Genomic DNA, 14,467 nt, shown 5'->3' on the forward strand with positions numbered 1-14,467 from the left:
AAGCTTTTACTTCAGCCTTGCTCTCGAAAAGGCCAACAGGTGCAATAGCTACCCGTCAACGGCCACTCTAAACTGAATGTGCCTGCCCTCGTCAGATCGCAGCCGCTACGCAGTTTGAGGCCGGGCAAGTACCGGCATGGGAGACTGGCTGGGAATCCCTGGTTCCGTTGACATTTTTGACAATTTCTTTTTTTGGAGAGAGGGGGGGGAGTTAGAGTGGCCCTACCCACAATAAAAAAAAGCAAAAAAAACCAAAAAGCTTTTACTTCAGCCTTGCTCTCGAAAAGGCCAACAGGTGCAATAGCTACCCGTCAACGGCCACTCTAAACTGAATGTGCCTGCCCTCGTCAGATCGCAGCCGCTACGCAGTTTGAGGCCGGGCAAGTACCGGCATGGGAGACTGGCTGGGAATCCCTGGTTCCGTTGACATTTTTGACAATTTCTTTTTTTGGAGAGAGGGGGGGGAGTTAGAGTTGCCCTACCCACAATAAAAAAAAGCAAAAAAAAACAAAAAGCTTTTACTTCAGCCTTGCTCTCGAAAAGGCCAACAGGTGCAATAGCTACCCGTCAACGGCCACTCTAAACTGAATGTGCCTGCCCTCGTCAGATCGCATCCGCTACGCAGTTTGAGGCCGGGCAAGTACCGGCATGGGAGACTGGCTGGGAATCCCTGGTTCCGTTGACATTTTTGACAATTTCTTTTTTTGGAGAGAGGGGGGGGAGTTAGAGTGGCCCTACCCACAATAAAAAAAAGCAAAAATAAACAAAAAGCTTTTACTTCAGCCTTGCTCTCGAAAAGGCCAACAGGTGCAATAGCTACCCGTCAACGGCCACTCTAAACTGAATGTGCCTGCCCTCGTCAGATCGCAGCCGCTACGCAGTTTGAGGCCGGGCAAGTACCGGCATGGGAGACTGGCTGGGAATCCCTGGTTCCGTTGACATTTTTGACAATTTCTTTTTTTGGAGAGAGGGGGGGGAGTTAGAGTGGCCCTACCCACAATAAAAAAAAGCAAAAAAAACCAAAAAGCTTTTACTTCAGCCTTGCTCTCGAAAAGGCCAACAGGTGCAATAGCTACCCGTCAACGGCCACTCTAAACTGAATGTGCCTGCCCTCGTCAGATCGCAGCCGCTACGCAGTTTGAGGCCGGGCAAGTACCGGCATGGGAGACTGGCTGGGAATCCCTGGTTCCGTTGACATTTTTGACAATTTCTTTTTTTGGAGAGAGGGGGGGGAGTTAGAGTGGCCCTACCCACAATAAAAAAAAGCAAAAAAAACCAAAAAGCTTTTACTTCAGCCTTGCTCTCGAAAAGGCCAACAGGTGCAATAGCTACCCGTCAACGGCCACTCTAAACTGAATGTGCCTGCCCTCGTCAGATCGCATCCGCTACGCAGTTTGAGGCCGGGCAAGTACCGGCATGGGAGACTGGCTGGGAATCCCTGGTTCCGTTGACATTTTTGACAATTTCTTTTTTTGGAGAGAGGGGGGGGAGTTAGAGTGGCCCTACCCACAATAAAAAAAAGCAAAAATAAACAAAAAGCTTTTACTTCAGCCTTGCTCTCGAAAAGGCCAACAGGTGCAATAGCTACCCGTCAACGGCCACTCTAAACTGAATGTGCCTGCCCTCGTCAGATCGCAGCCGCTACGCAGTTTGAGGCCGGGCAAGTACCGGCATGGGAGACTGGCTGGGAATCCCTGGTTCCGTTGACATTTTTGACAATTTCTTTTTTTGGAGAGAGGGGGGGAGTTAGAGTGGCCCTACCCACAATAAAAAAAGCAAAAAAAAACAAAAAGCTTTTACTTCAGCCTTGCTCTCGAAAAGGCCAACAGGTGCAATAGCTACCCGTCAACGGCCACTCTAAACTGAATGTGCCTGCCCTCATCAGATCGCAGCCGCTACGCAGTTTGAGGCCGGGCAAGTACCGGCATGGGAGACTGGCTGGGAATCCCTGGTTCCGTTGACATTTTTGACAATTTCTTTTTTTGGAGAGAGGGGGGGGAGTTAGAGTGGCCCTACCCACAATAAAAAAAGCAAAAAAAAACAAAAAGCTTTTACTTCAGCCTTGCTCTCGAAAAGGCCAACAGGTGCAATAGCTACCCGTCAACGGCCACTCTAAACTGAATGTGCCTGCCCTCGTCAGATCGCAGCCGCTACGCGGTTTGAGGCCGGGCAAGTACCGGCATGGGAGACTGGCTGGGATCCCCTGGTTCCGTTGACATTTTTGACAATTTCTTTTTTTGGAGAGGGGGGGGGGGGGTTAGAGTGGCCCTACCCACAATAAAAAAAAGCAAAAATAAACAAAAAGCTTTTACTTCAGCCTTGCTCTCGAAAAGGCCAACAGGTGCAATAGCTACCCGTCAACGGCCACTCTAAACTGAATGTGCCTGCCCTCGTCAGATCGCAGCCGCTACGCAGTTTGAGGCCGGGCAAATACCGGCATGGGAGACTGGCTGGGAATCCCTGGTTCCGTTGACATTTTTGACAATTTCTTTTTTTGGAGAGAGGGGGGGAGCTAGAGTGGCCCTACCCACAATAAAAAAAAGCAAAAAAAAACAAAAAGCTTTTACTTCAGCCTTGCTCTCGAAAAGGCCAACAGGTGCAATAGCTACCCGTCAACGGCCACTCTAAACTGAATGTGCCTGCCCTCGTCAGATCGCAGCCGCTACGCAGTTTGAGGCCGGGCAAGTACCGGCATGGGAGACTGGCTGGGAATCCCTGGTTCCGTTGACATTTTTGACAATTTCTTTTTTTGGAGAGAGGGGGGGGAGTTAGAGTGGCCCTACCCACAATAAAAAAAGCAAAAAAAACCAAAAAGCTTTTACTTCAGCCTTGCTCTCGAAAAGGCCAACAGGTGCAATAGCTACCCGTCAACGGCCACTCTAAACTGAATGTGCCTGCCCTCGTCAGATCGCAGCCGCTACGCAGTTTGAGGCCGGGCAAGTACCGGCATGGGAGACTGGCTGGGAATCCCTGGTTCCGTTGACATTTTTGACAATTTTTTTTTTTGGAGAGAGGGGGGGGGGAGTTAGAGTGGCCCTACCCACAATAAAAAAAAGCAAAAAAAACCAAAAAGCTTTTACTTCAGCCTTGCTCTCGAAAAGGCCAACAGGTGCAATAGCTACCCATCAACGGCCACTCTAAACTGAATGTGCCTTCCCTCGTCAGATCGCAGCCGCTACGCAGTTTGAGGCCGGGCAAGTACCAGCATGGGAGACTGGCTGGGAATCCCTGGTTCCATTGACATTTTTGACAATTTCTTTTTTTGGAGAGAGGGGGGGGAGTTAGAGTGGCCCTACCCACAATAAAAAAAAGCAAAAAAAACCAAAAAGCTTTTACTTCAGCCTTGCTCTCGAAAAGGCCAACAGGTGCAATAGCTACCCGTCAACGGCCACTCTAAACTGAATGTGCCTGCCCTCATCAGATCGCAGCCGCTACGCAGTTTGAGGCCGGGCAAGTACCGGCATGGGAGTCTGGCTGGGAATCCCTGGTTCCGTTGACATTTTTGACAATTTCTTTTTTTGGAGAGAGGGGGGGGAGTTAGAGTGGCCCTACCCACAATAAAAAAAAGCAAAAAAAAACAAAAAGCTTTTACTTCAGCCTTGCTCTCGAAAAGGCCAACAGGTGCAATAGCTACCCGTCAACGGCCACTCTAAACTGAATGTGCCTGCCCTCGTCAGATCGCAGCCGCTACGCAGTTTTAGGCCGGGCAAGTACCGGCATGGGAGACTGGCTGGGAATCTCTGGTTCCGTTGACATTTTTGACAATTTCTTTTTTTGGAGAGAGGGGGGGAGTTAGAGTGGCCCTACCCACAATAAAAAAAAGCAAAAAAAACCAAAAAGCTTTTACTTCAGCCTTGCTCTCGAAAAGGCCAACAGGTGCAATAGCTACCCGTCAACGGCCACTCTAAACTGAATGTGCCTGCCCTCGTCAGATCGCAGCCGCTACGCAGTTTGAGGCCGGGCAAGTACCGGCATGGGAGACTGGCTGGGAATCCCTGGTTCCGTTGACATTTTTGACAATTTCTTTTTTTGGAGAGAGGGGGGGGAGTTAGAGTGGCCCTACCCACAATAAAAAAAAGCAAAAAAAAACAAAAAGCTTTTACTTCAGCCTTGCTCTCGAAAAGGCGAACAGGTGCAATAGCTACCCGTCAACGGCCACTCTAAACTGAATGTGCCTGCCCTCGTCAGATCGCAGCCGCTACGCAGTTTGAGGCCGGGCAAGTACCGGCATGGGAGACTGGCTGGGAATCCCTGGTTCCGTTGACATTTTTGACAATTTCTTTTTTTGGAGAGAGGGGGGGGAGTTAGAGTGGCCCTACCCACAATAAAAAAAAGCAAAAAAAAACAAAAAGCTTTTACTTCAGCCTTGCTCTCGAAAAGGCCAACAGGTGCAATAGCTACCTGTCAACGGCCACTCTAAACTGAATGTGCCTGCCCTCGTCAGATCGCAGCCGCTACGCAGTTTGAGGCCGGGCAAGTACCGGCATGGGAGACTGGCTGGGAATCCCTGGTTCCGTTGACATTTTTGACAATTTCTTTTTTTGGAGAGAGGGGGGGGAGTTAGAGTGGCCCTACCCACAATAAAAAAAAGCAAAAAAAAACAAAAAGCTTTTACTTCAGCCTTGCTCTCGAAAAGGCCAACAGGTGCAATAGCTACCCGTCAACGGCCACTCTAAACTGAATGTGCCTGCCCTCGTCAGATCGCAGCCGCTACGCAGTTTGAGGCTGGGCAAGTACCGGCATGGGAGACTGGCTGGGAATCCCTGGTTCCGTTGACATTTTTGACAATTTCTTTTTTTGGAGAGAGGGGGAGGAGTTAGAGTGGCCCTACCCACAATAAAAAAAAGCAAAAAAAAACAAAAAGCTTTTACTTCAGCCTTGCTCTCGAAAAGGCCAACAGGTGCAATAGCTACCCGTCAACGGCCACTCTAAACTGAATGTGCCTGCCCTCGTCAGATCGCAGCCGCTACGCAGTTTGAGGCCGGGCAAGTACCGGCATGGGAGACTGGCTGGGAATCCCTGGTTCCGTTGACATTTTTGACAATTTCTTTTTTTGGAGAGAGGGGGGGGAGTTAGAGTGGCCCTACCCACAATAAAAAAAAGCAAAAAAAAACAAAAAGCTTTTACTTCAGCCTTGCTCTCGAAAAGGCCAACAGGTGCAATAGCTACCCGTCAACGGCCACTCTAAACTGAATGTGCCTGCCCTCGTCAGATCGCAGCCACTACGCAGTTTGAGGCCGGGCAAGTACCGGCATGGGAGACTGGCTGGGAATCCCTGGTTCCGTTGACATTTTTGACAATTTCTTTTTTTGGAGAGAGGGGGGGGAGTTAGAGTGGCCCTACCCACAATAAAAAAAAGCAAAAAAAAACAAAAAGCTTTTACTTCAGCCTTGCTCTCGAAAAGGCCAACAGGTGCAATAGCTACCCGTCAACGGCCACTCTAAACTGAATGTGCCTGCCCTCGTCAGATCGCAGCCGCTACGCAGTTTGAGGCCGGGCAAGTACCGGCATGGGAGACTGGCTAGGAATCCATGGTTCCGTTGACATTTTTGACAATTTCTTTTTTTGGAGAGAGGGGGGGAGTTAGAGTGGCCCTACCCACAATAAAAAAAAGCAAAAAAAAACAAAAAGCTTTTACTTCAGCCTTGCTCTCGAAAAGGCCAACAGGTGCAATAGCTACCCGTCAACGGCCACTCTAAACTGAATGTGCCTGCCCTCGTCAGATCGCAGCCGCTACGCAGTTTGAGGCCGGGCAAGTACCGGCATGGGAGACTGGCTGGGAATCCCTGGTTCCGTTGACATTTTTGACAATTTCTTTTTTTGGAGAGAGGGGGGGGAGTTAGAGTGGCCCTACCCACAATAAAAAAAAGCAAAAAAAAACAAAAAGCTTTTACTTCAGCCTTGCTCTCGAAAAGGTCAACAGGTGCAATAGCTACCCGTCAACGGCCACTCTAAACTGAATGTGCCTGCCCTCGTCAGATCGCAGCCGCTACGCAGTTTGAGGCCGGGCAAGTACCGGCATGGGAGACTGGCTGGAAAACCCTGGTTCCGTTGACATTTTTGACAATTTCTTTTTTTGGAGGGAGGGGGGGGAGTTAGAGTGGCCCTACCCACAATAAAAAAAAGCAAAAAAAAACAAAAAGCTTTTACTTCAGCCTTGCTCTCGAAAAGGCCAACAGGTGCAATAGCTACCCGTCAACGGCCACTCTAAACTGAATGTGCCTGCCCTCGTCAGATCGCAGCCGCTACGCAGTTTGAGGCCGGGCAAGTACCGGCATGGGAGACTGGCTGGGAATCCCTGGTTCCGTTGACATTTTTGACAATTTCTTTTTTTGGAGAGAGGGGGGGGAGTTAGAGTGGCCCTACCCACAATAAAAAAAAGCAAAAAAAAACAAAAAGCTTTTACTTTAGCCTTGCTCTCGAAAAGGCCAACAGGTGCAATAGCTACCCGTCAACGGCCACTCTAAACTGAATGTGCCTGCCCTCGTCAGATCGCAGCCGCTACGCAGTTTGAGGCCGGGCAAGTACCAGCATGGGAGACTGGCTGGGAATCCATGGTTCCGTTGACATTTTTGACAATTTCTTTTTTTGGAGAGAGGGGGGGGAGTTAGAGTGGCCCTACCCACAATAAAAAAAAGCAAAAAAAAACAAAAAGCTTTTACTTCAGCCTTGCTCTCGAAAAGGCCAACAGGTGCAATAGCTACCCGTCAACGGCCACTCTAAACTGAATGTGCCTTCCATCGTCAGATCGCAGCCGCTACGCAGTTTGAGGCCGGGCAAGTACCGGCATGGGAGACTGGCTGGGAATCCCTGGCTCCGTTGACATTTTTGACAATTTCTTTTTTTGGAGAGAGGGGGGGGAGTTAGAGTGGCCCTACCCACAATAAAAAAAAGCAAAAAAAAACAAAAAGCTTTTACTTCAGCCTTGCTCTCGAAAAGGCCAACAGGTGCAATAGCTACCCGTCAACGGCCACTCTAAACTGAATGTGCCTGCTCTCGTCAGATCGCAGCCGCTACGCAGTTTGAGGCCGGGCAAGTACCGGCATGGGAGACTGGCTGGGAATCCCTGGTTCCGTTGACATTTTTGACAATTTCTTTTTTTGGAGAGAGGGGGGGGAGTTAGAGTGGCCATACCCACAATAAAAAAAAGCAAAAAAAAACAAAAAGCTTTTACTTCAGCCTTGCTCTCGAAAAGGCCAACAGGTGCAATAGCTACCCGTCAACGGCCACTCTAAACTGAATGTGCCTGCCCTCGTCAGATCGCAGCCGCTACGCAGTTTGAGGCCGGGCAAGTACCGGCATGGGAGACTGGCTAGGAATCCATGGTTCCGTTGACATTTTTGACAATTTCTTTTTTTGGAGAGAGGGGGGGGAGTTAGAGTGGCCCTACCCACAATAAAAAAAAGCAAAAAAAAACAAAAAGCTTTTACTTCAGCCTTGCTCTCGAAAAGGCCAACAGGTGCAATAGCTACCCGTCAACGGCCACTCTAAACTGAATGTGCCTGCCCTCGTCAGATCGCAGCCGCTACGCAGTTTGAGGCCGGGCAAGTACCGGCATGGGAGACTGGCTGGGAATCCCTGGTTCCGTTGACATTTTTGACAATTTCTTTTTTTGGAGAGAGGGGGGGGAGTTAGAGTGGCCCTACCCACAATAAAAAAAAGCAAAAAAAAACAAAAAGCTTTTACTTCAGCCTTGCTCTCGAAAAGGTCAACAGGTGCAATAGCTACCCGTCAACGGCCACTCTAAACTGAATGTGCCTGCCCTCGTCAGATCGCAGCCGCTACGCAGTTTGAGGCCGGGCAAGTACCGGCATGGGAGACTGGCTGGAAAACCCTGGTTCCGTTGACATTTTTGACAATTTCTTTTTTTGGAGGGAGGGGGGGGAGTTAGAGTGGCCCTACCCACAATAAAAAAAAGCAAAAAAAAACAAAAAGCTTTTACTTCAGCCTTGCTCTCGAAAAGGCCAACAGGTGCAATAGCTACCCGTCAACGGCCACTCTAAACTGAATGTGCCTGCCCTCGTCAGATCGCAGCCGCTACGCAGTTTGAGGCCGGGCAAGTACCGGCATGGGAGACTGGCTGGGAATCCCTGGTTCCGTTGACATTTTTGACAATTTCTTTTTTTGGAGAGAGGGGGGGGAGTTAGAGTGGCCCTACCCACAATAAAAAAAAGCAAAAAAAAACAAAAAGCTTTTACTTTAGCCTTGCTCTCGAAAAGGCCAACAGGTGCAATAGCTACCCGTCAACGGCCACTCTAAACTGAATGTGCCTGCCCTCGTCAGATCGCAGCCGCTACGCAGTTTGAGGCCGGGCAAGTACCAGCATGGGAGACTGGCTGGGAATCCATGGTTCCGTTGACATTTTTGACAATTTCTTTTTTTGGAGAGAGGGGGGGGAGTTAGAGTGGCCCTACCCACAATAAAAAAAAGCAAAAAAAAACAAAAAGCTTTTACTTCAGCCTTGCTCTCGAAAAGGCCAACAGGTGCAATAGCTACCCGTCAACGGCCACTCTAAACTGAATGTGCCTTCCATCGTCAGATCGCAGCCGCTACGCAGTTTGAGGCCGGGCAAGTACCGGCATGGGAGACTGGCTGGGAATCCCTGGCTCCGTTGACATTTTTGACAATTTCTTTTTTTGGAGAGAGGGGGGGGAGTTAGAGTGGCCCTACCCACAATAAAAAAAAGCAAAAAAAAACAAAAAGCTTTTACTTCAGCCTTGCTCTCGAAAAGGCCAACAGGTGCAATAGCTACCCGTCAACGGCCACTCTAAACTGAATGTGCCTGCTCTCGTCAGATCGCAGCCGCTACGCAGTTTGAGGCCGGGCAAGTACCGGCATGGGAGACTGGCTGGGAATCCCTGGTTCCGTTGACATTTTTGACAATTTCTTTTTTTGGAGAGAGGGGGGGGAGTTAGAGTGGCCATACCCACAATAAAAAAAAGCAAAAAAAACCAAAAAGCTTTTACTTCAGCCTTGCTCTCGAAAAGGCCATCAGGTGCAATAGCTACCCGTCAACGGCCACTCTAAACTGAATGTGCCTGCCCTCGTCAGATCGCAGCTGCTACGCAGTTTGAGGCCGGGCAAGTACCGGCATGGGAGACTGGCTGGGAATCCCTGGTTCCGTTGACATTTTTGACAATTTCTTTTTTTGGAGAGAGGGGGGGAGTTAGAGTGGCCCTACCCACAATAAAAAAAAGCAAAAAAAAACAAAAAGCTTTTACTTCAGCCTTGCTCTCGAAAAGGCCAACAGGTGCAATAGCTACCCGTCAACGGCCACTCTAAACTGAATGTGCCTGCCCTCGTCAGATCGCAGCCGCTACGCAGCTTGAGGCCGGGCAAGTACCGGCATGGGAGACTGGCTGGGAATCCCTGGTTCCGTTGACATTTTTGACAATTTCTTTTTTTGGAGGGAGGGGGGGGAGTTAGAGTGGCCCTACCCACAATAAAAAAAAGCAAAAAAAAACAAAAAGCTTTTACTTCAGCCTTGCTCTCGAAAAGGCCAACAGGTGCAATAGCTACCCGTCAACGGCCACTCTAAACTGAATGTGCCTGCCCTCGTCAGATCGCAGCCGCTACGCAGTTTGAGGCCGGGCAAGTACCGGCATGGGAGACTGGCTGGGAATCCCTGGTTCCGTTGACATTTTTGACAATTTCTTTTTTTGGAGAGAGGGGGGGGGAGTTAGAGTGGCCCTACCCACAATAAAAAAAAGCAAAAAAAACCAAAAAGCTTTTACTTCAGCCTTCTCTCGAAAAGGCCAACAGGTGCAATAGCTACCCGTCAACGGCCACTCTAAACTGAATGTGCCTGCCCTCGTCAGATCGCAGCCGCTACGCAGTTTGAGGCCGGGCAAGTACCGGCATGGGAGACTGGCTGGGAATCCCTGGTTCCGTTGACATTTTTGACAATTTCTTTTTTTGGAGAGAGGGGGGGGAGTTAGAGTGGCCCTACCCACAATAAAAAAAAGCAAAAAAAAACAAAAAGCTTTTACTTCAGCCTTGCTCTCAAAAAGGCCAACAGGTGCAATAGCTACCCGTCAACGGCCACTCTAAACTGAATGTGCCTGCCCTCGTCAGATCGCAGCCGCTACGCAGTTTGAGGCCGGGCAAGTACCGGCATGGGAGACTGGCTGGGAATCCCTGGTTCCGTTGACATTTTTGACAATTTCTTTTTTTGGAGAGAGGGGGGGGAGTTAGAGTGGCCCTACCCACAATAAAAAAAAGCAAAAAAAAACAAAAAGCTTTTACTTCAGCCTTGCTCTCGAAAAGGCCAACAGGTGCAATAGCTACCCGTCAACGGCCACTCTAAACTGAATGTGCCTGCCCTCGTCAGATCGCAGCCGCTACGCAGTTTGAGGCCGGGCAAGTACCGGCATGGGAGACTGGCTGGGAATCCCTGGTTCCTTTTACATTTTTGACAATTTCTTTTTTTGGAGAGAGGGGGGGGAGTTAGAGTGGCCCTACCCACAATAAAAAAAAGCAAAAAAAAACAAAAAGCTTTTACTTCAGCCTTGCTCTCGAAAAGGCCAACAGGTGCAATAGCTACCCGTCAACGGCCACTCTAAACTGAATGTGCCTGCCCTCGTCAGATCGCAGCCGCTACGCAGTTTGAGGCCGGGCAAGTACCGGCATGGAAGACTGGCTGGGAATCCCTGGTTCCGTTGACATTTTTGACAATTTCTTTTTTTGGAGAGAGGGGGGGGAGTTAGAGTGGCCCTACCCACAATAAAAAAAAGCAAAAAAAACCAAAAAGCTTTTACTTCAGCCTTGCTCTCGAAAAGGCCAACAGGTGCAATAGCTACCCGTCAACGGCCACTCTAAACTGAATGTGCCTTCCCTCGTCAGATCGCAGCCGCTACGCAGTTTGAGGCCGGGCAAGTACCGGCATGGGAGACTGGCTGGGAATCCCTGGTTCCGTTGACATTTTTGACAATTTCTTTTTTTGGAGAGAGGGGGGGGAGTTAGAGTGGCCCTACCCACAATAAAAAAAAGCAAAAAAAAACAAAAAGCTTTTACTTCAGCCTTGCTCTCGAAAAGGCCAACAGGTGCAATAGCTACCCGTCAACGGCCACTCTAAACTGAATGTGCCTGCCCTCGTCAGATCGCAGCCGCTACGCAGTTTGAGACCGGGCAAGTACCGGCATGGGAGACTGGCTGGGAATCCCTGGTTCCGTTGACATTTTTGACAATTTCTTTTTTTGGAGAGAGGGGGGGGAGTTAGAGTGGCCCTACCCACAATAAAAAAAAGCAAAAAAAAACAAAAAGCTTTTACTTCAGCCTTGCTCTCGAAAAGGCCTACAGGTGCAGTAGCTACCCGTCAACGGCCACTCTAAACTGAATGTGCCTGCCCTCGTCAGATCGCAGCCGCTACGCTGTTTGAGGCCGGGCAAGTACCGGCATGGGAGACTGGCTGGGAATCCCTGCTTCCGTTGACATTTTTGACAATTTCTTTTTTTGGAGAGAGGGGGGGCAGTTAGAGTGGCCCTACCCACAATAAAAAAAAGCAAAAAAAAACAAAAAGCTTTTACTTCAGCCTTGCTCTCGAAAAGGCCAACAGGTGCAATAGCTACCCGTCAACGGCCACTCTAAACTGAATGTGCCTGCCCTCGTCAGATCGCAGCCGCTACGCAGTTTGAGGCCGGGCAAGTACCGGCATGGGAGACTGGCTGGGAATCCCTGGTTCCGTTGACATTTTTGATAATTTATTTTTTTGGAGAGAGGGGGGGGAGTTAGAGTGGCCCTACCCACAATAAAAAAAAGCAAAAAAAAACAAAAAGCTTTTACTTCAGCCTTGCTCTCGAAAAGGCCAACAGGTGCAATAGCTACCCGTCAACGGCCACTCTAAACTGAATGTGCCTGCCCTCGTCAGATCGCAGCCGCTACGCAGTTTGAGGCCGGGCAAGTACCGGCATGGGAGACTGGCTGGGAATCCCTGGTTCCGTTGACATTTTTGACAATTTCTTTTTTTGGAGAGAGGGGGGGGAGTTAGAGTGGCCCTACCCACAATAAAAAAAAGCAAAAAAAAACAAAAAGCTTTTACTTCAGCCTTGCTCTCGAAAAGGCCAACAGGTGCAATAGCTACCCGTCAACGGCCACTCTAAACTGAATGTGCCTGCCCTCGTCAGATCGCAGCCGCTACGCAGTTTGAGGCCGGGCAAGTACCGGCATGGGAGACTGGCTGGGAATCCCTGGTTCCGTTGACATTTTTGACAATTTCTTTTTTTGGAGAGAGGGGGGGGAGTTAGAGTGGCCCTACCCACAATAAAAAAAAGCAAAAAAAAACAAAAAGCTTTTACTTCAGCCTTGCTCTCGAAAAGGCCAACAGGTGCAATAGCTACCCGTCAACGGCCACTCTAAACTGAATGTGCCTGCCCTCGTCAGATCGCAGCCGCTACGCAGTTTGAGGCCGGGCAAGTACCGGCATGGGAGACTGGCTGGGAATCCCTGGTTCCGTTGACATTTTTGACAATTTCTTTTTTTGGAGAGAGGGGGGGGAGTTAGAGTGGCCCTACCCACAATAAAAAAAAGCAAAAAAAACAAAAAGCTTTTACTTCAGCCTTGCCCTCGAAAAGGCCAACAGGTGCAATAGCTACCCGTCAACGGCCACTCTAAACTGAATGTGCCTGCCCTCGTCAGATCGCAGCCGCTACGCAGTTTGAGGCCAGGCAAGTACCGGCATGGGAGACTGGCTGGGAATCCCTGGTTCCGTTGACATTTTTGACAATTTCTTTTTTTGGAGAGAGGGGGGGGAGTTAGAGTGGCCCTACCCACAATAAAAAAAAGCAAAAAAAAATAAAAAGCTTTTACTTCAGCCTTGCTCTCGAAAAGGCCAACAGGTGCAATAGCTACCCGTCAACGGCCACTCTAAACTGAATGTGCCTGCCCTCGTCAGATCGCAGCCGCTACGCAGTTTGAGGCCGGGCAAGTACCGGCATGGGAGACTGGCTGGGAATCCCTGGTTCCGTTGACATTTTTGACAATTTCTTTTTTTGGAGAGAGGGGGGGGAGTTAGAGTGGCCCTACCCACAATAAAAAAAAGCAAAAAAAAACAAAAAGCTTTTACTTCAGCCTTGCTCTCGAAAAGGCCAACAGGTGCAATAGCTACCCGTCAACGGCCACTCTAAACTGAATGTGCCTGCCCTCGTCAGATCGCAGCCGCTACGCAGTTTGAGGCCGGGCAAGTACCGGCATGGGAGACTGGCTGGGAATCCCTGGTTCCGTTGACATTTTTGACAATTTCTTTTTTTGGAGAGAGGGGGGGAGTTAGAGTGGCCCTACCCACAATAAAAAAAAGCAAAAAAAAACAAAAAGCTTTTACTTCAGCCTTGCTCTCGAAAAGGCCAACAGGTGCAATAGCTACCCGTCAACGGCCACTCTAAACTGAATGTGCCTGCCCTCGTCAGATCGCAGCCGCTACGCAGTTTGAGGCCGGGCAAGTACCGGCATGGGAGACTGGCTGGGAATCCCTGGTTCCGTTGACATTTTTGACAATTTCTTTTTTTGGAGAGAGGGGGGGGAGTTAGAGTGGCCCTACCCACAATAAAAAAAAGCAAAAAAAAACAAAAAGCTTTTACTTCAGCCTTGCTCTCGAAAAGGCCAACAGGTGCAATAGCTACCCGTCAACGGCCACTCTAAACTGAATGTGCCTGCCCTCGTCAGATCGCAGCCGCTACGCAGTTTGAGGCCGGGCAAGTACCGGCATGGGAGACTGGCTGGGAATCCCTGGTTCCGTTGAATTTTTTGACAATTTCTTTTTTTGGAGAGAGGGGGGGGAGTTAGAGTGGCCCTACCCACAATAAAAAAAGCAAAAAAAAACAAAAAGCTTTTACTTCAGCCTTGCTCTCGAAAAGGCCAACAGGTGCAATAGCTACCCGTCAACGGCCACTCTAAACTGAATGTGCCTGCCCTCGTCAGATCGCAGCCGCTACGCAGTTTGAGGCCGGGCAAGTACCGGCATGGGAGACTGGCTGGGAATCCCTGGTTCCGTTGACATTTTTGACAATTTCTTTTTTTGGAGAGAGGGGGGGGAGTTAGAGTGGCCCTACCCACAATAAAAAAAAGCAAAAAAAAACAAAAAGCTTTTACTTCAGCCTTGCTCTCGAAAAGGCCAACAGGTGCAATAGCTACCCGTCAACGGCCACTCTAAACTGAATGTGCCTGCCCTCGTCAGATCGCAGCCGCTACGCAGTTTGAGGCCGGGCAAGTACCGGCATGGGAGACTGGCTGGGAATCCCTGGTTCCGTTGACATTTTTGACAATTTCTTTTTTTGGAGAGAGGGGGGGGAGTTAGAGTGGCCCTACCCACAATAAAAAAAAGCAAAAAAAAACAAAAAGCTTTTACTTCAGCCTTGCTCTCGAAAAGGCCAACAGGTGCAATAGCTACCCGTCAACGGCCACTCTAAACTGAATGTGCCTGCCCTCGTCAGATCGCAGCCGCTACGCAGTTTGAGGCCGGGCAAGTACCGGCATG

The 14,467-nt window shown here is 49.5% G+C and overlaps 6 pseudogenes; all 6 read left to right on the forward strand.

Moving 5' to 3' along the window:
* Positions 1-1,844: 1,844 nt before the first annotated feature.
* On the forward strand, positions 1,845-1,963 carry LOC142281385 (5S ribosomal RNA; annotated as a pseudogene).
* A 1,673-nt stretch (positions 1,964-3,636) lies between these two features.
* On the forward strand, positions 3,637-3,755 carry LOC142281383 (5S ribosomal RNA; annotated as a pseudogene).
* A 1,416-nt stretch (positions 3,756-5,171) lies between these two features.
* On the forward strand, positions 5,172-5,290 carry LOC142281387 (5S ribosomal RNA; annotated as a pseudogene).
* A 1,672-nt stretch (positions 5,291-6,962) lies between these two features.
* LOC142281382 (5S ribosomal RNA) lies at positions 6,963-7,081 on the forward strand (annotated as a pseudogene).
* Positions 7,082-8,754: 1,673 nt separating this feature from the next.
* Positions 8,755-8,873, forward strand: LOC142281384 (5S ribosomal RNA; annotated as a pseudogene).
* Positions 8,874-12,592: 3,719 nt separating this feature from the next.
* LOC142281386 (5S ribosomal RNA) lies at positions 12,593-12,711 on the forward strand (annotated as a pseudogene).
* The last annotated feature ends 1,756 nt before the right edge of the window (positions 12,712-14,467 follow it).

Source organism: Anomaloglossus baeobatrachus, unplaced genomic scaffold (genome assembly GCF_048569485.1).
Source record: "Anomaloglossus baeobatrachus isolate aAnoBae1 unplaced genomic scaffold, aAnoBae1.hap1 Scaffold_4741, whole genome shotgun sequence".
NCBI lineage: Eukaryota > Metazoa > Chordata > Amphibia > Anura > Aromobatidae > Anomaloglossus > Anomaloglossus baeobatrachus.